Source organism: Rhodnius prolixus, unplaced genomic scaffold, assembly GCF_049639745.1.
Source record: "Rhodnius prolixus isolate KJV_2025 unplaced genomic scaffold, Rpr scaffold_4, whole genome shotgun sequence".
Taxonomy (NCBI): domain Eukaryota; kingdom Metazoa; phylum Arthropoda; class Insecta; order Hemiptera; family Reduviidae; genus Rhodnius; species Rhodnius prolixus.
In genome coordinates, this window is record NW_027411614.1 from 7463997 (window position 1) to 7487632 (window position 23636).

General features: G+C 33.4%; 1 protein-coding gene and 1 long non-coding RNA gene across 2 annotated transcripts in view; one reads left to right on the forward strand and one right to left on the reverse strand.

The window, feature by feature from the left end:
• The window catches only part of wg (Wnt family member 1 wingless), a 100405-nt gene that overhangs the window by 62083 nt on the left and 14686 nt on the right, over positions 1-23636 (reverse strand). The gene's annotated exons all lie outside the window — the stretch shown is intronic.
• Positions 18417-20039, forward strand: LOC141456235 (uncharacterized). The gene is made up of 2 exons (XR_012459664.1): positions 18417-18510; positions 19450-20039. It is a non-coding gene; the product is annotated as an uncharacterized lncRNA (long non-coding RNA).

Consider the following 23636-nt stretch of genomic DNA (forward strand, 5'->3'; position numbering starts at 1 on the left):
TATGCTGTCGTCTTGTCAACTAAAACCGTAACTAAATTTTGACACAATGGGGGTCTATATCCAAAAGTACAGAAAGTGGAAGAAGTTGGCAGTTGAAGGTATGAAAGAAGAGTGGTGTGTGTGTGTGTTACTGATGGTATCTGGTCGACCCGGGGAAGTTATTCATGATGGACAGACAGATTGCAGGAGTACCACAATGGAGCCGGAGCTACTGTACACGTGTGCTGCTCATTCATTACTCTACCAGTTCTCTCACTTCCTTCTATAACTCTATCAATCAAGAATTTTCCCTATGATATATCGTCCGGCTGAATTGGCTTTGTGGTTTCGTCCTTAACTGCTTAACTAACATGAAATTATTTGGAGTTATTGTTGGAGCGAGCGGGATAGATCTTAGGAGTAGGAACTCACAGGACTATCCTTTAGTTCGGTTGTTACAATCCTTTTATGAGGATGGATCTTTTTTTTAAATATACCTTCTCTTGCTTAAGAGGAAGTATTGCTATCGTGCAGATTTCCGGTTTAGATAAAAAAATTTATCGAAGAATCACTTTTGTGGCTACAAAAAATTGTATTTACACATTGTTCTGTACACAGTTGCCCCCAGGAATGAGTTTTATCAGTTAAATCTCCTCCCAAAATATATGAAAAAGAAAAAAAAATTGCGTTTTTTGTCTGAATGAAACTATAAGTTAATATTAATCAAAATGACTAGCCATTGTTGCCCTACCATGAATTAACTTTTGTGGGACTTGAAAGCTAATAGACTTTATTCGACCAATAAAACCGTCTAGATATCTGAGAAATTTACGATTCTGGAATCGATTATCCTTCCCAGGACAATCTCAGCAGCGCAAATATCTGGCAAATAACTATATTTTAGAAATATTGTGATCAGTTTTTCTAGTTTATCATACTCTCGGATTAGCACCGTAAAAAACATGGGCCATCTCCTTTTTCGATCTTCGGGCCGTCACAGAACCACACAAAATGATAAGCTTAAAGTAATAATGTAAATAATAATTACAGTAATTTTTTAGCAAAATGAGTTCAATGATGACTAAATTTATTTTCTACTCATAAAAGTAAGTAACCGTCCAACTAAATTTGGGTGTAGAGGAGGGGGCGGAAGCTCATACTTTTCTATAAACAATTTTTTTTCTAACAAATAAAAAGTAGTCATACGCGGGATTCGAACTGGGGATCTCCCCAGCTTAAAAAGCCACTTTTCTACTCGGTAACATTCTCGATAAGAAAGTGTTTTTGGTTTTTACCCTTTTAATGAAAAATTAATTTAAAAATAAAAATAAAATAACACTAATTCATTTACTTCTCAAACCAACCCTTCAACCCTAAAAACTTCTGGGAGCGCCTCTTGTCTATATACGTGTCTATATAATATAGTATGTGTGTTTGGTATGTAAATGATTTGTGTGGCCATCATAACTTAATAACTAAAAATAGAAGAAACTTTAAATTTGTTTTTTGAATTAGATAGAAATAGAAATAGAAATAGAAAAGAAATTTATTATTCCGGGACAATTGTCCCCTAAGAATAAATACAGGTACAAATAGAGGCCTTCGTAGTTTGGCCTGTGATTATAGAGAAATTAAATAAATAAATAAGTATTTACAAAAGTGAAAATATAATAAGTGAAAATGAAAGTAAAAATAAAATAATAAAACAGCAGAAATTAAGGAAATAAATTAAAACAATTAGAATTTCGGAGGAAGCTGAATAGAAAGTAGATAACTGAATAGACGGGATTTAAAGATGGATAGGGTAGGAGCATGGCGGACAGATGAAGGCAAGGAGTTCCAGAGAGAGGTAGCACGTATTAGGAAGGACTTGTCAAAGGATGAGGTACGGTAAGAGGGAATATAGAGATCAGATGAGCGAGATCTAGTGTTACGGGAATGGATGGAGGATTTAAACTTAAGGAGCTGAAAAATATAGGAAGGCCTTTGAGACTGGATGACTTGAAAAAGGAAAGAAGCCAAAAAATATTGGCGGCGATAGACAGGAAAAAGCCACTTCAACTCATCGTAGCAGTGCGAAATGCGAGAGTCTCTGGAAATGCTGAAAATAAATCTTATGAAGCAGTTCATGAGGCGCTTAAGCTTAGCTTCAATATCACCAGAAAGACCGCCATACACTAAACAACCATAGTCGAAATGGGGGAATATAAGAGAGGAAACTAGGAGTTGCCGGGTCTTAATTGGAAAAAGGTGACGGGAACTATTAAACTGCTTAAGGATATGGATGGAACGACGAGAGATTTGGGAAACATGGTTTTTCCAGGATAGGTTTTGATCGAAAGTGATACCAAGGTTTTTCACAGAGGAACAATATTTTATTGGGGTATTGATACTACCTTTGATAAAGGTAGATACTACCTTTCATGGAGAGAGACTGCACTTTACTAAATCCAACATTATTATATGCAATACCATCTATTTAATGTTATTAAAACTTCCCAATTTGAAGCAACTAGAGGTGCCTCTTGATCCATTTCTTGAACTGTCCACTCAGTTAATCACCTAATGGATTTTTTTTTTAAACTCATCAGGATTTCCATGAGGGTTTCGAAGACATACAGTTTCATACTGCCTATTTATTGTAATGAATATATAAATATTTAATGTAGTAATCAAAGAAGCATGTATTATTTCAAATTTAGAAAAAAAACTTGTGAATTATATCAATAAAAAGTTGAATGAATGTTTTCATCAAATAATCTTGTTTTTGTTTTCCCAAGACTCAATTGAATCCAAAGCAATGTACTTTTGCAGAAAATAAGTTCCTATATTCTGTTCTGATTGGTCAATATAAAATAAGAACCCCCGCTCAACAACAACAACAACCAAAAAAAGGAAACCACTCAAAATATGAGAGGAAATACTCAAAACGGTAAATTACCTTAAATTAAAGTTCTCTCACAAACCTCTTCCCTTAAGGTTTGTTTTTTCCCCCTCCTTTCTTTCTTTAAGTTGACCTAAAATGGGCACATTAACACCTGTGTGTGAGTGACCACAAGGGAAAGTGTAAGAGCACAGGTATAGGAGGCCAGAGTGATGATATAAAGGAAGCTATCCGATGGGAAAGTCAAAAAATGGGTCGTCCGCCCTCTACAAGAAGAAGAAGAAGACCTTTCAAAAGTTTTATGACAGAAAGCGGAGTTATTAGTATAGAAGTAAATGAGTGAGTTAATATGCTGCCGTACACTCTTATTAAGAAGTTGTTGGTGCGGAGGGTGTAAGAGGTCGAACCCCCACAGTAGTGGGCTGTAACAGCCACTTCCAAAACTTAAGAGTTAGGTCGCCTCTCCCAACTTTTTTCCTCTACCAGTACACATATATAATTTTGTGAGCAATATAAGACCCTTGGGTGGGCCCCAATTTTCTTCAGTCGACCGCCCTTTTACATCAATAATAGTTTTACTCTTCTCTGTCTGCTGTAGGAACTAGAAAACTGGTTTAGGACTTTTATGCCTCTTACAAAACATAAACGTCAGAAAAGTGTGAATGAGTTATTTTCCGTATTAGAGTGTGAGCAATGAATGAATGGAATGAAACATTGAAAAAGTGGAACTACTCCAAGGTATGTCGATGTGTCATCAACAAATGGAAACGTTCAATTACTACTATCCAGTAAAATGACGTCACGTTTAACTTTTGGTATCGTTGACCAAAAGGTTAAGTTGACGTAAGATCATCGAGATCTTTTTCAAATTTGGAAATTCACTTCAATTTCTTAATTTTATATAAGTTTAGAATTTAGAAACATTCCTTACAAATTAATAATAACAAAACCTATTGGAGACGTAGAAAGTACAACCTGACATCCCCTGTGGTGCTGGGAAAATTCAGCCTTCGCATAGAACCAGTGATGAAGACGTTGGGAGTGTATATGGATGGAAAACTCCTTTGGAGGTCACACATAGAATATCTAGTTGCTAAGTGTGAACAGAATCTTAATTTTTTAAGATTTATAAATCATAAAAAGTATGGAGCAGACATAAAGTCGTCTCTGATGATTTATCGCCAGGTTGATACTCTCTAAAATCGATTACGGTTGTTTCCTTTATGGGGACTCCTCACCTACACACCTCCAAAAAGTAGACCGCATACAATACAGAGCCCTGCGAACATGCCTGGGCGCTCTGAACTCTACTCCCACAAACGCGCTGTTAACGGAGGCAAAAGAGGCTCCACTGAAAGTTAGAAGGAATTTGTTAGCCTCCCGATTCCTAGCTGATAGATTTTCTTTGATAAAACAACCCATCTTCGAAAGAATAAGTAGACTCGCTCAAAGAAAGAGAACACCAATTCTAGTAGATCGATTCTGTACACTGTCGCAATTCATGGTATCCCTCCACAGGACTGAAAATCTTTCTACCTTTTCTTTCGAGTTGGAATGTACTCTGGGTATACCGGAACATGTTCTAACTAATTTTTACCGTTACAACAAAGAAATTCCTGAGTCGGCCAATACTGAAAGCTTAATGGTAAAATTGCAGCTATGTTTCCCTGGTGCTTACTATTTATATACTGATGGGTCAAAATCCTCGGAGGGGGTTGGTTGCTCTGTTTATGTTCCGCAAAGCAATTCCAGCATGTTGTACAAGCTTTACTGTAATGCTTCAGTTTTTACTGCAGAACTGACTGCCATAAACAAATGCCTACACTCACTTCCGTCAATAGCAGCTCAGTCTATAATAATACTCTCTGACAGCAAAAGTGTCCTGACCAAACTAAAAAAACCCCGGCCTCAACTCCGCGTTCATTATGCTCGAAACCGCACACCTAGTAAATATGGCGATCCGTGATGGTAAAATGGTTCGGTTGATTTGGATAAAGGGTCATTCAGGAATTCCCGGCAATGAGATCGCAGATTCTAGAGCTAAGGAGGCGATAAACCTGCAGTGCCTCCAATCTGAAAATCTGTTACTCTCAGACATAAATTTTTTTGCAAAGATCTCCCATTATAAGGAATGGTCCTTAGAATACGAAAATTCTAAAATCCTTAAAGGAAAATTTTTACACCTCCCTCCAACCAACAATACCAAAAACACCATGGTTTAAAGAATACTGCGAAAATAGAAGATTTTTTACAACAATGTTTAGACTCCGATTCAATCACAACTTCTCCCCTCATCACTAGTCACGTATTGGTATTTCTGCACATAGTAACTGTTCATGTTCTTCTGAATCAGTCGTTGATGCCAACCATCTGATCCTGGACTGTAAGAGCTACCAAAAAAGATAGAAATAAATTATGGAATGCAATAATTGGAACAAAATGTCCACTACCCGCCAACCTGCACACTATCCTCACTAAACCAAATCATGAACTGTATCTGGCTATTTACGACTTCATAATCAAAAATGACATCCCTGTTTAAGAGCACAATAGTGGCAACCCCAACAATTGTGTTAATGGTGGTAAAGGCGGTGGTAATAAAGTAGGTAAACTATATTGGTGGTATAATAAAAGTAATGATGATGATGGTGGTAGTACTAATAATAATTACAGTGATAATAATAATGACACCAGAATAGTATGAATAAATATTATCCATCAGAACCTAAATAGAGACAGAAAATTATTGATTTTAAGTTGCAAAAAAAGAAGGTCAAAACAACTTGGAGAAAGATTGATGACATTTAAAGCTTAAAGTGCAACTTGTGCAAAAAGGTCAAAAAAAGCCACATTTAGTAATAGTTTTTTGTAATCTAATTAATACCTTTATTAAGTTGTGTAATATTCATTCCATATTTGGGAAAAAAAACTTATGTAAATAATGTTCTTGTTATAGATATATATAAATATTAAAAGACAACCAAATTCGCGAACTTGCAAGATTAAGGGTTCAATTTGAGTTGAAATTAATTAATTTAAAGAATCTTGAATTTCAATAAGAATATTAATTAGTGGCACTTGGAAATATACACATATCACACACAGACCGATCACACTCAGTCCATGAACAGACAAGACAGAAGACACACCAACCCTGTAATGTAAAAATATTACTTTGTAAACTAGCCCTGAAGATGACCTAGTTCCTAGGTGGAAAGCTCGGTAGAATAAATGTATCACGACTGAAATGGCAATTATTTTTTCATCCTATTGAAACTATGAATCAGTCACCAAAAAGAATGAACGACAATAATAATAATAGTAATATATTTTACTATTTTCTAACCAATGAACTCATTTAATGGGGCCTCCATAAGTTCCAATGTCGGGTAATAGTTTTAAAGTGCTCCCCTACCATAGAGGATCAGTATGTAGTCCTTTATGTACGAGTATATGAATGGAACAAACCTATTTCATACCTACCGCATTCTAAATCTATATATGTTTTTTTTTTGCCTTTTCTTCACATGCCAATCATTATCAAGGCAAGTATCTCAAAAATTTTTGAGAATTACAAAATTAGATAATAGAAGTAAGTGAAAGTGGAGTTAGTGTTTACAACAGTTTATTATTATTATTGGGGCAGATCAAGATCAAAAGGCAATTCGAGAGGTTGGTTCTGAATTAAATATATCAAAATTTGAAATGAATGCAATCATTTTTAAATTGTAGTCTGAGGTCGTAGTTTAAATTGTAGTCTGAGGTCGTAGTTTAAATTGTAGTCTGAGGTCGTAGTTTAAATTGTAGTCTGAGGTCGTAGTTTAAATTGTAGTCTGAGGTCGTAGTTTAAAAAAGGACAACAGAAGCTCTTTTCCAAATAGACCTAGAACTACATCAATGTTTCAAGAATTTAAAAAAAGTGTTTTCTTTAGATGACCGTGGCCTATTTTTTTTTACTTTTAAAAAGAGTGAAGAGCAATCTGGCGATATTGAAAATAAGTTGTTAGAGCTGTGTGTCTCGAGCAGAGTGCTTACATTATGTTTACACTTTAATCTAGATTTATTTGGTTATCTATAAGTGGAATGGTTAAACTCACTCTCCGCATTTCAGTTTAAAATATGAGAATAGGAGTGATCCAACAAAATTTTTTCTGTAGATGTACAATTGAAATCTATTCTTCACTCCCTTAGGAACAAACAGCATCAAAAGAACCACAATCTCTATTGTGAGCAGTCGAAATTGAAATTTAAACAAATTCTTTCTTATCTAAGTATTCAGGTTTTCTTTACGAATTTCCAAAAACTGCGCTTTAGCAGCCTGCAACTCGGGCTATCACAACTCAATATTTCAAGAATGCCATCAAGCCAATTTACTATGCTAGCTAGTAAAGGCAAATGTGATACTTTTTTCTTAAACCTGTGACCCAAAATATCTTCATTACTGAGCCCGGTCCCTCCCAAAAAATCTACTTAAGTATTTCTGCTAAAATATAAGTTGAAAGACAATGGCTAGATTTTGTCGAAATTAAACCAAGTCAGTAATTTTGTTAATAATTTAACAATATTGGAAATAAACAGCTAAAAAACATGGTTTGTTTGTGCTTTTAACTTATTGAAGCATTTCATTACCAATTTAATTCTGACATACCTGCTGCCAGATATGCTTTCAATGAAGACTGAGGGTCATAGTAAATTGTACTTTATTGTGACCTACTTGTCATGTGTGAAATTCAAAATTGGGGAAAATTTCAGCCTGAAAGACTGATAAGAGGTTTTGCCAAGTGAGTTGCTGGGCAACCAGATTAAATACTACAGCTTTAGAAATGCCACACTTCGTCATTACCTCCAAAGTGGACACTTAGGTTGATTGGATCATAATCACCATTGCACAATTCTGGACGTCTTACAAATATTCCGTAATCCTAGGAACAAAATAACAGTGGAGAATCCAATTAACTAGACAGTAATCATTAAAACTGTTTGAAACCAAAAAAAAAAAACGAATCCAATCTCTACAATTTTTATTATTACAGCACATTATGACGTTTTGGATCTGGACTGATCCACTCTGGATCAGGACCAACTTAGCAAAATGTTTATGTCTTTCTTTATAAATTGATAGCGATTTAATATTTAAATTTAATATCAAATGTGACGACAATCGGTTGAATCCGATTTGTTGTATAAATATTGTAGTTTCTGGCGATTTTTCCTAGCAAATTCTAATTTTCGTGGGACTTTCTCTTATCTCAGACTGTGATATAAGACAAAGTCGTGTGAGTGAGAGAATTTTTCAAAGTGCCATTTTCGTTACAAAACCAAAACAGCCAAGACGTGGGCTTCGTTAATGGCCACTACAGTCGGATTGTGACTTACTTCCTGATAACTTTTTTCTGTGTCTTTACCAATCACCCCTTCCTTAAACTTTTTTAAGCCTATGAAGAAAAATAAACAAGTAACGTAAACAATAATTGTGCCGACAGTAAGGTAGTAACAAAACCAAAAAAACAATAACTGGGTGGTACTTTATAACAGACTTAGTTTCTGTTCAATTTTTATCTAAATTATTATTATGGTTTTTTTATCCTTTCCCGGGACTAATTAGAGACTGAAATGGATCCTAGGAGATCTGAAAAGTCTAAATCCAATTAGATTAATTGAAGTTGCTCTACAAATTACATTCAGCTTTTTACACTTTAATTTATATTTAGGATAAATACCATTTACGCCCAACAAATACCCACTGAAATAATAACAAATAAGTATAAATACAATCTCATAAACATAAAAGAAGATTGCTCCTTGTTTATCAAAGATTTCTCTGAAACTTATTCCAATCAGCTGTTGGCATTGACAATTCTTTATTTATTTGAAAGAAGGAAGCGACCTTTTCTTAGCTGACAATCGGACAATAGATTTACTAAGGGGCAAGACATATTTATAAATATAACAAGGGACAAATTACTATAAAGGAAGAGAGATTGCGCAAAAAAAGAACACACGAAGGGGCGAAGAGGAGACATACATAACAAACATGCACACATAGAAAGTGCACACATGTATGTATATAGTAAAAAAAAGGACATGTATAGAATGTTCATTCTTTCCATATATCTTTGCATGTACCAATTTGCATACCTATTGAGAAGGTAGTATCTTGCACTTCTCTTCTTGTCCCAATAACAACTACCTAACCACCAGATAAGGATAGTCTATGCTATAGAATGTCTATTATAGTCGCTATGAAAATAATAAGAAAGGGAACACATTGCAAATAAATAGCAACAGCCCAAATTAAATAAAATAAAAACCTGCAAATAATGATGCAATACTAGACGAAATGGCATTCATACAAAGTAGGTATGTTATCATTAGAATCACATCCTCGCTGATAATATTTAGATTGTATATGCATTTAGAGCGCTCCTGAGCCATTAATAGAGCACTATTGTCCCATTTACTGTAGCTGAATTTAAAACGTAATTGTGTGAAACACTCACACGATCTACTGTAACTCAAATTATTTTTTGCATGAGCGAATTTCTTAAATTTAGAACTGAACAGCTAACTGTTCGAGAAAAAACATTCGCGCAAACACTACATTAGGTTTCAAAATACACTGAACATTACCTATTATGGGGCTATAACTTCATTCCACTTCTTTATTTCAATAAGTTTTCAAGTATTATTTATAAGATCTATAACTATGATAATTTGGAGAGGCATAATTACTACTGAAATTATAATTATAAATTATAAATACTAATAATATTGTAACTGTCCAGAAATTAACCTATAGTGCTGAACATTAAAATGTGCACATCAATGCTATCTAGCGGTAGTAGATCAAAACACATCTACTAAAAATTAAATCTTAAAATATTTCTTGCTTTTACTAGATTTTACAAGTTGGTCCGATCTATTTTTTTTAAAAAAAAAGAAATAAGAATTGTTAGAAAAAGCTGTACATTTCTCCTAATTACACATGAATTCTGTTTTGCCAGTATTTAACAGTTAATATTAAGGCCAACGCAAGATTGTTTCTCCAGAAAGTTGCTGTTTTTGCAATTTACAGTCTAAATAGATTGTGCTTTATCGGCCGATATCTTTAGAAAAAAAAGCAAGTAAAAACCATTAGAAAAAGTAGATCTTTCGTTGTAATTTAAGAGGAATGCGGCTATTTGTGTATTTGGTAAATAACATTAAGGACCAAGTTCCATTCTAGAAGTGGGGTAGATCTATTTTGGAAAACAAGAAGTAAAAACATTCGGAATAAGTGAAAATGGTAAACTAGTTCCTATAGAATTCTGCTTTCTCATTTCTAACACTTAAAAATAAGGCCAATGCCAGATTAAACATATAGATCGACCAGAGATGGCATTTCGGCATTTTCCAGTGCTTTTTTACTCCTTCTTTTTCAAAATAGATCGACCAGAGATGCACAGTCTACCATTGGCCTTATTATTAACTTTGAATGTAAGAAAAACAAGAATTCCATTCAAACTAGGTGACAATTTCGGCATTTTCCAGTGCTTTTTTACTCCTTCTTTTTCAAAATAGATCGACCAGAGATGCACAGTCTACCATTGGCCTTATTATTAACTTTGAATGTAAGAAAAACAAGAATTCCATTCAAACTAGGTGATAATTTCGGCATTTTCCAGTGCTTTTTTACTCCTTCTTTTTCAAAATAGATCGACCAGAGATGCACAGTCTACCATTGGCCTTATTATTAACTTTGAATGTAAGAAAAACAAGAATTCCATTCAAACTAGGTGACAATTTCGGCATTTTCCAGTGCTTTTTTACTCCTTCTTTTTCAAAATAGATCGACCAGAGATGCACAGTCTACCATTGGCCTTATTATTAACTTTGAATGTAAGAAAAACAAGAATTCCATTCAAACTAGATGATAATTTCGGCATTTTCCAGTGCTTTTTTACTCCTTCTTTTTCAAAATAGATCGACCAGGGATGCACAGTCTACCATTGGCCTTATTATTAACTTTGAATGTAAGAAAAACAAGAATTCCATTCAAACTAGGTGACTATTTCTGCATTTTCCAGTGCTTTTTTACTCCTTCTTTTTCAAAATAGATCGACCAGAGATGCACAGTCTACCATTGGCCTTATTATTAACTTTAAATGTAAGAAAAACAAGAATTCCATTCAAACTAGGTGATAATTTGTGCATTTTCCAGTGCTTTTTTACTCCTTCTTTTTCAAAATAGATCGACCAGAGATGCACAGTCTACCATTGGCCTTATTATTAACTTTGAATGTAAGAAAAACAAGAATTCCATTCAAACTAGGTGACTTATTCTGCATTTTCCAGTGCTTTTTTACTCCTTCTTTTTCAAAATAGATCGACCAGAGATGCACAGTCTACCATTGGCCTTATTATTAACTTTGAATGTAAGAAAAACAAGAATTCCATTCAAACTAGGTGACAATTTCGGCATTTTCCAGTGCTTTTTTACTCCTTCTTTTTCAAAATAGATCGACCAGAGATGCACAGTCTACCATTGGCCTTATTATTAACTTTGAATGTAAGAAAAACAAGAATTCCATTCAAACTAGGTGATAAATTCGGCATTTTCCAGTGCTTTTTTACTCCTTCTTTTCAAAATAGATCGACCAGAGATGCACAGTCTACCATTGGCCTTATTATTAACTTTGAATGTAAGAAAAACAAGAATTCCATTCAAACTAGGTGACAATTTCGGCATTTTCCAGTGCTTTTTTACTCCTTCTTTTTCAAAATAGATCGACCAGAGATGCACAGTCTACCATTGGCCTTATTATTAACTTTGAATGTAAGAAAAACAAGAATTCCATTCAAACTAGGTGATAATTTCGGCATTTTCCAGTGCTTTTTTACTCCTTCTTTTTCAAAATAGATCGACCAGGGATGCACAGTCTACCATTGGCCATATTATTAACTTTGAATGTAAGAAAAACAAGAATTCCATTCAAACTAGGTGACTATTTCTGCATTTTCCAGTGCTTTTTTACTCCTTCTTTTTCAAAATAGATCGACCAGAGATGCACAGTCTACCATTGGCCTTATTATTAACTTTGAATGTAAGAAAAACAAGAATTCCATTCAAACTAGGTGATAATTTCTGCATTTTCCAGTGCTTTTTTACTCCTTCTTTTTCAAAATAGATCGACCAGAGATGCACAGTCTACCATTGGCCTTATTATTAACTTTGAATGTAAGAAAAACAAGAATTCCATTCAAACTAGGTGACAATTTCGGCATTTTCCAGTGCTTTTTTACTCCTTCTTTTTCAAAATAGATCGACCAGAGATGCACAGTCTACCATTGGCCTTATTATTAACTTTGAATGTAAGAAAAACAAGAATTCCATTCAAACTAGGTGATAATTTCGGCATTTTCCAGTGCTTTTTTACTCCTTCTTTTTCAAAATAGATCGACCAGGGATGCACAGTCTACCATTGGCCTTATTATTAACTTTGAATGTAAGAAAAACAAGAATTCCATTCAAACTAGGTGACTATTTCTGCATTTTCCAGTGCTTTTTTACTCCTTCTTTTTCAAAATAGATCGACCAGAGATGCACAGTCTACCATTGGCCTTATTATTAACTTTGAATGTAAGAAAAACAAGAATTCCATTCAAACTAGGTGATAATTTCTGCATTTTCCAGTGCTTTTTTACTCCTTCTTTTTCAAAATAGATCGACCAGAGATGCACAGTCTACCATTGGCCTTATTATTAACTTTGAATGTAAGAAAAACAAGAATTCCATTCAAACTAGGTGACAATTTCGGCATTTTCCAGTGCTTTTTTACTCCTTCTTTTTCAAAATAGATCGACCAGAGATGCACAGTCTACCATTGGCCTTATTATTAACTTTGAATGTAAGAAAAACAAGAATTCCATTCAAACTAGGTGACTTATTCTGCATTTTCCAGTGCTTTTTTACTCCTTCTTTTTCAAAATAGATCGACCAGAGATGCACAGTCTACCATTGGCCTTATTATTAACTTTGAATGTAAGAAAAACAAGAATTCCATTCAAACTAGGTGACTTATTCTGCATTTTCCAGTGCTTTTTTACTCCTTCTTTTTCAAAATAGATCGACCAGAGATGCACAGTCTACCATTGGCCTTATTATTAACTTTGAATGTAAGAATAACAAGAATTCCATTCAAACTAGGTGACTTATTCTGCATTTTCCAGTGCTTTTTTACTCCTTCTTTTTCAAAATAGATCGACCAGAGATGCACAGTCTACCATTGGCCTTATTATTAACTTTGAATGTAAGAAAAACAAGAATTCCATTCAAACTAGGTGATAATTTCGGCATTTTCCAGTGCTTTTTTACTCCTTCTTTTTCAAAATAGATCGACCAGAGATGCACAGTCTACCATTGGCCTTATTATTAACTTTGAATGTAAGAAAAACAAGAATTCCATTCAAACTAGGTGACAATTTCGGCATTTTCCAGTGCTTTTTTACTCCTTCTTTTTCAAAATAGATCGACCAGAGATGCACAGTCTACCATTAGCCTTATTATTAACTTTGAATGTAAGGAAAACAAGAATTCCATTTAAATTAGGTGACAATTTCGGCATTTTCCAGTGCTTTTTTACTCCTTCTTTTTCAAAATAGATCGACCAGAGATGCACAGTCTACCATTGGCCTTATTATTAACTTTGAATGTAAGAAAAACAAGAATTCCATTCAAACTAGGTGACTTATTCTGCATTTTCCAGTGCTTTTTTACTCCTTCTTTTTCAAAATAGATCGACCAGAGATGCACAGTCTACCATTGGCCTTATTATTAACTTTGAATGTAAGAAAAACAAGAATTCCATTCAAACTAGGTGACTTATTCTGCATTTTCCAGTGCTTTTTTACTCCTTCTTTTTCAAAATAGATCGACCAGAGATGCACAGTCTACCATTGGCCTTATTATTAACTTTGAATGTAAGAAAAACAAGAATTCCATTCAAACTAGGTGACAATTTCGGCATTTTCCAGTGCTTTTTTACTCCTTCTTTTTCAAAATAGATCGACCAGAGATGCACAGTCTACCATTGGCCTTATTATTAACTTTGAATGTAAGGAAAAACAAGAATTCCATTTAAACTAGGTGACAATTTCGGCATTTTCCAGTGCTTTTTTACTCCTTCTTTTTCAAAATAGATCGACCAGAGATGCACAGTCTACCATTGGCCTTATTATTAACTTTGAATGTAAGAAAAACAAGAATTCCATTCAAACTAGGTGACTTATTCTGCATTTTCCAGTGCTTTTTTACTCCTTCTTTTTCAAAATAGATCGACCAGAGATGCACAGTCTACCATTGGCCTTATTATTAACTTTGAATGTAAGAAAAACAAGAATTCCATTCAAACTAGGTGACTTATTCTGCATTTTCCAGTGCTTTTTTACTCCTTCTTTTTCAAAATAGATCGACCAGAGATGCACAGTCTACCATTGGCCTTATTATTAACTTTGAATGTAAGAAAAACAAGAATTCCATTCAAACTAGGTGACTTATTCTGCATTTTCCAGTGCTTTTTTACTCCTTCTTTTTCAAAATAGATCGACCAGAGATGCACAGTCTACCATTGGCCTTATTATTAACTTTGAATGTAAGAAAAACAAGAATTCCATTCAAACTAGGTGACTTATTCTGCATTTTCCAGTGCTTTTTTACTCCTTCTTTTTCATAATAGATCGACCAGAGATGCACAGTCTACCATTGGCCTTATTATTAACTTTGAATGTAAGAAAAACAAGAATTCTATTCAAACTAGGTGACAATTTCGGCATTTTCCAGTGCTTTTTTACTCCTTCTTTTTCAAAATAGATCGACCAGAGATGCACAGTCTACCATTGGCCTTATTATTAACTTTGAATGTAAGAAAAACAAGAATTCCATTCAAACTAGGTGACTTATTCTGCATTTTTCAGTGCTTTTTTACTCCTTCTTTTTCAAAATAGATCGACCAGGGATGCACAGTCTACCATTGGCCTTATTATTAACTTTGAATGTAAGAAAAACAAGAATTCTATTCAAACTAGGTGACTTATTCTGCATTTTCCAGTGCTTTTTTACTCATTCTTTTTCAAAATAGATCGACCAGAGATGCACAGTCTACCATTGGCCTTATTATTAACTTTGAATGTAAGAAAAACAAGAATTCCATTCAAACTAGGTGATAATTTCGGCATTTTCCAGTGCTTTTTTACTCCTTCTTTTTCAAAATAGATCGACCAGAGATGCACAGTCTACCATTGGCCTTATTATTAACTTTGAATGTAAGAAAAACAAGAATTCCATTCAAACTAGGTGATAATTTCTGCATTTTCCAGTGCTTTTTTACTCCTTCTTTTTCAAAATAGATCGACCAGAGATGCGCAGTCTACCATTGGCCTTATTATTAAGTTTGAATGTAAGAAAAACAAGAATTCCATTCAAACTAGGTGATAATTTCGGCATTTTCCAGTCCTTTTTTACTCCTTCTTTTTCAAAATAGATCGACCAGAGATGCACAGTCTACCATTGGCCTTATTATTAACTTTGAATGTAAGAAAAACAAGAATTCCATTCAAACTAGGTGACAATTTCGGCATTTTCCAGTGCTTTTTTACTCCTTCTTTTTCAAAATAGATCGACCAGAGATGCACAGTCTACCATTGGCCTTATTATTAACTTTGAATGTAAGAAAAACAAGAATTCCATTCAAACTAGGTGACAATTTCGGCATTTTCCAGTGCTTTTTTACTCCTTCCTTTTCAAAATAGATCGACCAGAGATGCACAGTCTACCATTGGCCTTATTATTAACTTTGAATGTAAGAAAAACAAGAATTCCATTCAAACTAGGTGACAATTTCGGCATTTTCCAGTGCTTTTTTACTCCTTCTTTTTCAAAATAGATCGACCAGAGATGCACAGTCTACCGTTGGCCTTATTATTAACTTTGAATGTAAGAAAAACAAGAATTCCATTCAAACTAGGTGACTTATTCTGCATTTTCCAGTGCTTTTTTACTCATTCTTTTTCAAAATAGATCGACCAGAGATGCACAGTCTACCATTGGCCTTATTATTAACTTTGAATGTAAGAAAAACAAGAATTCCATTCAAACTAGGTGACAATTTCGGCATTTTCCAGTGCTTTTTTACTCCTTCTTTTTCAAAATAGATCGACCAGAGATGCACAGTCTACCATTGGCCTTATTATTAACTTTGAATGTAAGAAAAACAAGAATTCCATTCAAACTAGGTGACTTATTCTGCATTTTCCAGTGCTTTTTTACTCATTCTTTTTCAAAATAGATCGACCAGAGATGCACAGTCTACCATTGGCCTTATTATTAACTTTGAATGTAAGAAAAACAAGAATTCCATTCAAACTAGGTGACAATTTCGGCATTTTCCAGTGCTTTTTTACTCCTTCTTTTTCAAAATAGATCGACCAGAGATGCACAGTCTACCATTGGCCTTATTATTAACTTTGAATGTAAGAAAAACAAGAATTCCATTCAAACTAGGTGACTTATTCTGCATTTTCCAGTGCTTTTTTACTCCTTCTTTTTCAAAATAGATCGACCAGAGATGCACAGTCTACCATTGGCCTTATTATTAACTTTGACTGTAAGAAAAACAAGAATTCCATTCAAACTAGGTGACTTATTCTGCATTTTCCAGTGCTTTTTTACTCCTTCTTTTTCAAAATAGATCGACCAGAGATGCACAGTCTACCATTGGCCTTATTATTAACTTTGAATGTAAGAAAAACAAGAATTCCATTCAAACTAGGTGACTATTTCTGCATTTTCCAGTGCTTTTTTACTCCTTCTTTTTCAAAATAGATCGACCAGAGATGCACAGTCTACCATTGGCCTTATTATTAACTTTGAATGTAAGAAAAACAAGAATTCTATTCAAACTAGGTGACAATTTCTGCATTTTTCAGTGCTTTTTTACTCCTTCTTTTTCAAAATAGATCGACCAGAGATGCACAGTCTACCATTGGCCTTATTATTAACTTTGAATGTAAGAAAAACAAGAATTCCATTCAAACTAGGTGACTTATTCTGCATTTTCCAGTGCTTTTTTACTCCTTCTTTTTCAAAATAGATTGACCAGAGATGCACAGTCTACCATTGGCCTTATTATTAACTTTGAATGTAAGAAAAACAAGAATTCCATTCAAACTAGGTGACTTATTCTGCATTTTCCAGTGCTTTTTTACTCCTTCTTTTTCAAAATAGATCGACCAGAGATGCACAGTCTACCATTGGCCTTATTATTAACTTTGAATGTAAGAAAAACAAGAATTCTATTCAAACTAGGTGACAATTTCTGCATTTTTCAGTGCTTTTTTACTCCTTCTTTTTCAAAATAGATCGACCAGAGATGCACAGTCTACCATTGGCCTTATTATTAACTTTGAATGTAAGAAAAACAAGAATTCCATTCAAACTAGGTGACTTATTCTGCATTTTCCAGTGCTTTTTTACTCCTTCTTTTTCAAAATAGATCGACCAGAGATGCACAGTCTACCATTGGCCTTATTATTAACTTTGACTGTAAGAAAAACAAGAATTCCATTCAAACTAGGTGACTTATTCTGCATTTTCCAGTGCTTTTTTACTGCTTCTTTTTCAAAATAGATCGACCAGAGATGCACAGTCTACCATTGGCCTTATTATTAACTTTGAATGTAAGAAAAACAAGAATTCCATTCAAACTAGGTGACTATTTCTGCATTTTCCAGTGCTTTTTTACTCCTTCTTTTTCAAAATAGATCGACCAGAGATGCACAGTCTACCATTGGCCTTATTATTAACTTTGAATGTAAGAAAAACAAGAATTCTATTCAAACTAGGTGACAATTTCTGCATTTTTCAGTGCTTTTTTACTCCTTCTTTTACAAAATAGATCGATCAGAGATGCACAGTCTACCATTGGCCTTATTATTAACTTTGAATGTAAGGAAAACAAGAATTCCATTCAAACTAGGTGACTATTTCTGCATTTTCCAGTGCTTTTTTACTCCTTCTTTTTCAAAATAGATCGACCAGAGATGCACAGTCTACCATTGGCCTTATTATTAACGTTGAATGTAAGAAAAACAAGAATTCCATTCAAAGTAGGTGACTTATTCTGCATTTTCCAGTGCTGTTTTACTTCATCTTTTTCAAAATAAATGGACTAAAGATGCACAGTCTTTCATTAGCCTTATTATTAACTCGATTATGAATATTTTATTAGATTTTATTAATTCTTGTTAAAAACTTGATTCTAAAAGTTAATTAGGCTTTAGTCTAATTATAGTAAAAAATAATTTCAAAAAATTGATAATTAGTTATAATTATTTTATTATCAAAAGTATTGCAAGGTCACCATCCGCTTGTGACGTCGTAAAGTATTTCCTGAAAAGTTTTTTAATAAATGAATTAAAAAATATTTTAAGTTTAGATAACTTTTTTTTTTTAGCTAAAATTTCATAAAATTCAATATAAGTTGATTAATTAATTTTTTAATATTTGGAAGGCAGCACATATGTTTATACTTTCATATGTAGAACCTCATGTATGTAACGGCCATTTTGCCAGTTTTACTTGTGATATTAACCAGGTGACCACGTTGTTGAAGGTAAATTCATTTTCGTAACTAAAATTTGAAATATTCCATCAAATTTTTATTATTTTACACAATTTTCTTTAATTAAAATCGAAAAAAGAGCTGGCTGCTTAAGCGACTTGTTCCAGCAGTCATGAATTTTTATTACTTGGAATTAATTGGTGTTTTATTGTTAATTATCAATCGTTTAACTTCTGTTTAATTGTTTTTAATAATATTTTAGGATAATTTATTTGTTATAATAAAAATTAGGTGGAAATGAAGATACTTTTTTCAAATCTATAAAATAATTTATTGCTCACTTATTTATTAAATAAGAAATAAGCACGATAACAAATCTAATGTATTTTAAATCGAACCAAATTTAACTTAAGTTGACCCCTACATTATAACTGAAATTGGCCCAAATTTCAGGCATGAATGAATTCTCAGTCACTTAATTTTTTTTATTTTTTTTTAAATTTTTAATATTTTAAACTGCTACTTTATTAATTTATTGATATTATAGAACAATTTATGTTTGTAATAAACAAATTTGGTACAGATTTAGAAAATTTAAGAATAATTGCTTTTTCAATAATTTCATTCTTTCGAATTTAATAAATTTGCCTTAAATTGATCTCGGGGATTTATTTATGTCAAGCGGTTCCTAAAACTTATTTTAATTGAATACAGTTTGGAAGTAGATTATCTGAATGTAACTGAGAAAATTTATAGATTCGAGTGATAATTTGGTTTTTCTTTTTAAATCATTTAAAGAATTGAAGTGAGCTTATGCATATTAGGTATTTACTAAATTTGAGGTAGTATTATTGAGAATTTTAATTCGATTAGTTTGACTATTTTTTGTTTAGTAAATAAGTAAACAGTTTAACTTCACATATTGTTTGTTAAGTATCCTCAATTCTTCAAATAAATTTTTACTAATGTTTGTGTTTCTTATTGTTACAGATACCTAGTTCGGAATTGTTAAAATCCCTAGGAGTGATTGCTAACGATTTTTTCAACCCTTTAGACCAACCAAAGTTTAGAGTTTCCTTATTAGTTTTGCTTTTGCTATTAATAACACAAACAACACTCTCACACTGACACCGTATCAGATATCAGCAATCACACAATGTAACAACATGTCTCATAACTGCATTCTAGGATAAAATCACTTTACACTTAAATTTTTCGGTGGCATTTGAATAATCAAAAAGTGTTGTATAATGATTTTTGAATAGTACCATTTTTCATTTTTAAACTGTGGTACAGTTGGTTTGAAACAGATATATTTTTGTTGTTATCAAGAGGAAGAACAAATACAACAACAGATCAGTGACGTATTTGATGAGGTATCATTCTGCCCAAGCAAGACATTATTCGGATAATATGTAAAGCAAAAACAGGACCAAAGAAAATGACAATTTAGATCTAATTACAAATGTTTTAGATGAATAGGTTATAACGGTTCATAACAGTTGATAAACGTGCATGCATATGCTAGAATTGGTTTAAGATCATTTTAATAAAAATAAAATGTTCATAAAATGGAAAAAAAGAAAATTATTAATGTAATTTTACTTAATGATGACGCTTTTTAAATTGCGCATTAACTACTTCAGCAAATTTAGTGCTCAAATCGAAATAAGTATAGTTTAGATGTGTTAGTTATTCAATTTTTAGTTTGAAATTAGAATCGAGCTACAGACTTTGGTAATAATGAAACATGCCATCACAAAGCTGCGATAAAATAATACATTTAAAAAGTTTTTCTCCTTATTTTGTTATGGAGAAGGTATGGATTACTTATTTAAAGCTCAATTTCAAAAATTTGGGTTCAACAGAAGGTAAGCTGACTTGAATTCTATGGGTGGATTTAGGCTTTTTGTAATTTTTGTTTTGGCTTACAACTTAGTTATAACTCCTTAGAGGCGTCATCCTCAAGAAGAACCATGCATCTGAGGTGTCATAACTAAGTTGTCGAACTAAACATATGTTATTCTAATGATGTTAATCTGAGATATCTGAGCGAATTATGAAAATATTAAACAATAAAAAAGCCGCCAGTATGTGTTTCTATTGCTTCTACATTCCGACACAAGGCTTTTCAGTCATCAATCACCCCACTACCAAGCCGCCAGTATGTGCTTCTATTGCTTCAACATTCTGACATAAGGCTTTTCAGTCATCAATCACCCCACTACCAAGCCGCCAGTATGTGTTTCTATTGCTTCTACATTCCGACACAAGGCTTTTCAGTCATCAATCACCCCACTACCAAGCCGCCAGTATGTGCTTCTATTGCTTCTACATTCCGACACATGACTTTTCAGTCATCAATCACCCCACTAGCAAGCCACCAGTATGTGCTTCTATTGCTTCAACATTCTGACATAAGGCTTTTCAGTCATCAATCACCCCACTACCAAGCCTACCTTTGATGTAATCTTCCTGGTTCAGTGCAGGTTTCCAACTCTTCTTCTACATCTATTTTCCACAAAAGAAAACTCTTCTTTCTTTCATACATCCAGTTGCGACTTCGCCCCCACACTCATTCAACTTCCTTCACCAACCATCTTCACGGTCAAGCATTTCTGCACTGGATACCTAGGGCTCTTACTTTTTTCTAAAAGAATCTTGCCAAAGAAAGAATCGCCCTTCAAAGGATAGCTCTACAACTAGCCTCTATTCATAAAAAGCTTCTGTAACATGATCTAAACCAATCTGAAATGTACTTCTTCCATCAGATAAGAACTATTTTTGACTTCGATAATCTTTGCAACATTTCCTCTGTCGCCTTAAGAACATAAGAACCATCTAACTTCTTTTCTACTTGTCTGGAGAGGCTCTCATTGCTGGCCTGGGAAAATTCAAGTTTGATGTTTATGCATCAATCTTCATTAGCAGTAAAATTTCGATTTTTCTTCAATAATTTGGGATCGTCTAACATGTTCTGTGTTACTGAACCTCACCTTCAAAACAATGCTTTTAATGTGATATGTGATTTGTTTCAAAATTAATGCTTCTCTTTAGGATCTGTAATTCAAAGTGTTTTGTAAAAAAATCAAAATGAAGTATGGCAACACACAAATGCACTAAGTATTGGTATCCTTGTGCTGCAGATAAGATGCTCTTCCCCCATTATCCCCCAATCACTGTGCAGTTTGTTGTAGTGGTGAATTGTTCAAATGTTAATGATTATCCAATTCTTACGCTCAAGGATGGGGACAGGCTTTAGCTTTCCGGGAATGCTTTGTAGGTTCTAGAATATGAGCATTATCAAAGTTTCCTTTCACTAGAACATAATATGAACTTTCTCAAAAAACATAATGGTTATATAGAAATCAAAAAGGTAAAACTAAATCTCTAAACCTTGTACTCATAGCCTTATTACGCACACATTTTGTAAAAAAGTTCTCTTCTTGTCATTTGGGACCGTTAATAATATATAGATCAGATAGCTTGTTACGCGTGGCTTGTTCTAAGTGAATGTGTTTAAATTTCTAAGTTCTGAGTAGGCCTTACAATACATAAAATGTAGGATGTGATCTTATTCAGCATTAAGCCATACTTATAATTGTTTTCAGACTAAAAGTTCAATCTTTTGTCTTAAATATAAAACGAACAGCATTTTTTTCTATTCGTCATCTTAAATTAGAGGAAGAAGTATTAAATTTCATTTTTATTTTTCAATCTAATAAAGGTTCATTGACTTATGGGAACGAATAGAACGGTATTTTAGCCGTAACTTACCCCGCAGTCTTGAGCAGGAACGAAGGTTTGTAAAAGATTTGCTCAATTTTTAACTCAGTTCTATGATATCTAGCCAGCTAGAGGTCCAACTTTTTTTTTAAACAGCTCAGTTGAGCAAGTTTGATTCCATCTCTCATCATTCGACTTTAGAGCTTTGTATCCCTCGCTTTCTAAACGTAACAAATAGCTTACGAGTAAATTAAGATCTATTTCTATAATATCTACTTTAATTATTTATACTATAAGAAGTTCAGTTCCTTGTAAAAGTAAAATACAGTATTCCAGAATTGTTAGATAAAAAAAAAAAATTATAACTGCGTGACTATTACTCTTTGAAGCGCTCCAAATGTCATGGATAACTAGATCACTGACTGCAGAAAGGTGCTCAGATAATTTCAGAAATCTTATCTGTTTTACACTCTCCATCAAACAAACATTGTCAGGCTGAGGATTCCAAATCTCTTCCATTAAATCGAAAACATGATTCCATTTCTTCGTTTAATTGAATTGAATAAGCAAAATTGTGGCGGCCACTTATATATATTGTTTATAATATGTGTTATGTGTTGCCAACGTATTGCCGAAAAAGGTATACATTTTTCTTAAACCAGAAACAACGACCATCTTCTATTTTTCATAGTCTACGCTACGAAATTCCAATAGCATTTTGAAGCTGCTAACAAAACAACAGATCTGTAATGAGGTAACTGCAGTAGTTGGATTGCAGCCAGCCTGAGTCACCTCGTTACGGGTCTTCAAGTTTGTTAAAAGTAAAAACATGGAAGTTGGATTATTAGCTAAAAGAGAAAAATTGAAGTTGTTTGTTGTAAGGAATTTAGAAAAAATAATATGTATTACCTTTCATTCGATTCAAGGCCTAAGGAAATTATATTTGGAATCGTATTTGTTGATTTGCTAGAAGAGTTTGAATCCGAAGTATAAAACAAAGTGTCCATTTCGGTGGTAGGGTAAAACATAATTGAAAATATCAGGGCTTTTTTTTTTACTGCTGTCGGCGTTCTCCGAAACGTATTGCCGAAAAAGGTTGTAAATATATTTTTCTTAAACTAGGAACAACAACCATCTTCTATTTTTCATAGTCTAAGCTACGAAATTCCAATAGCATTTTGAAGCTGCTAACAAAACAACAGATCTGTAATGAGGTAACTGCAGTAGTTGGATTGCAGCCAGCCTGAGTCACCTCGTTACGGGTCTTCAAGTTTGTTAGAAGTAAAAACATGGAAGTTGGATTATTAGCTAAAAGAGAAAAATTGAAGTTGTTTGTTGTAAGGAATTTAGAAAAAATAATATGTATTACCTTTCATTCGATTCTAGGTCTAAAGAAATTATATTTGGAATCGTATTTGTTGATTTGCTAGAAGAGTTTGAATCCGAAGTAT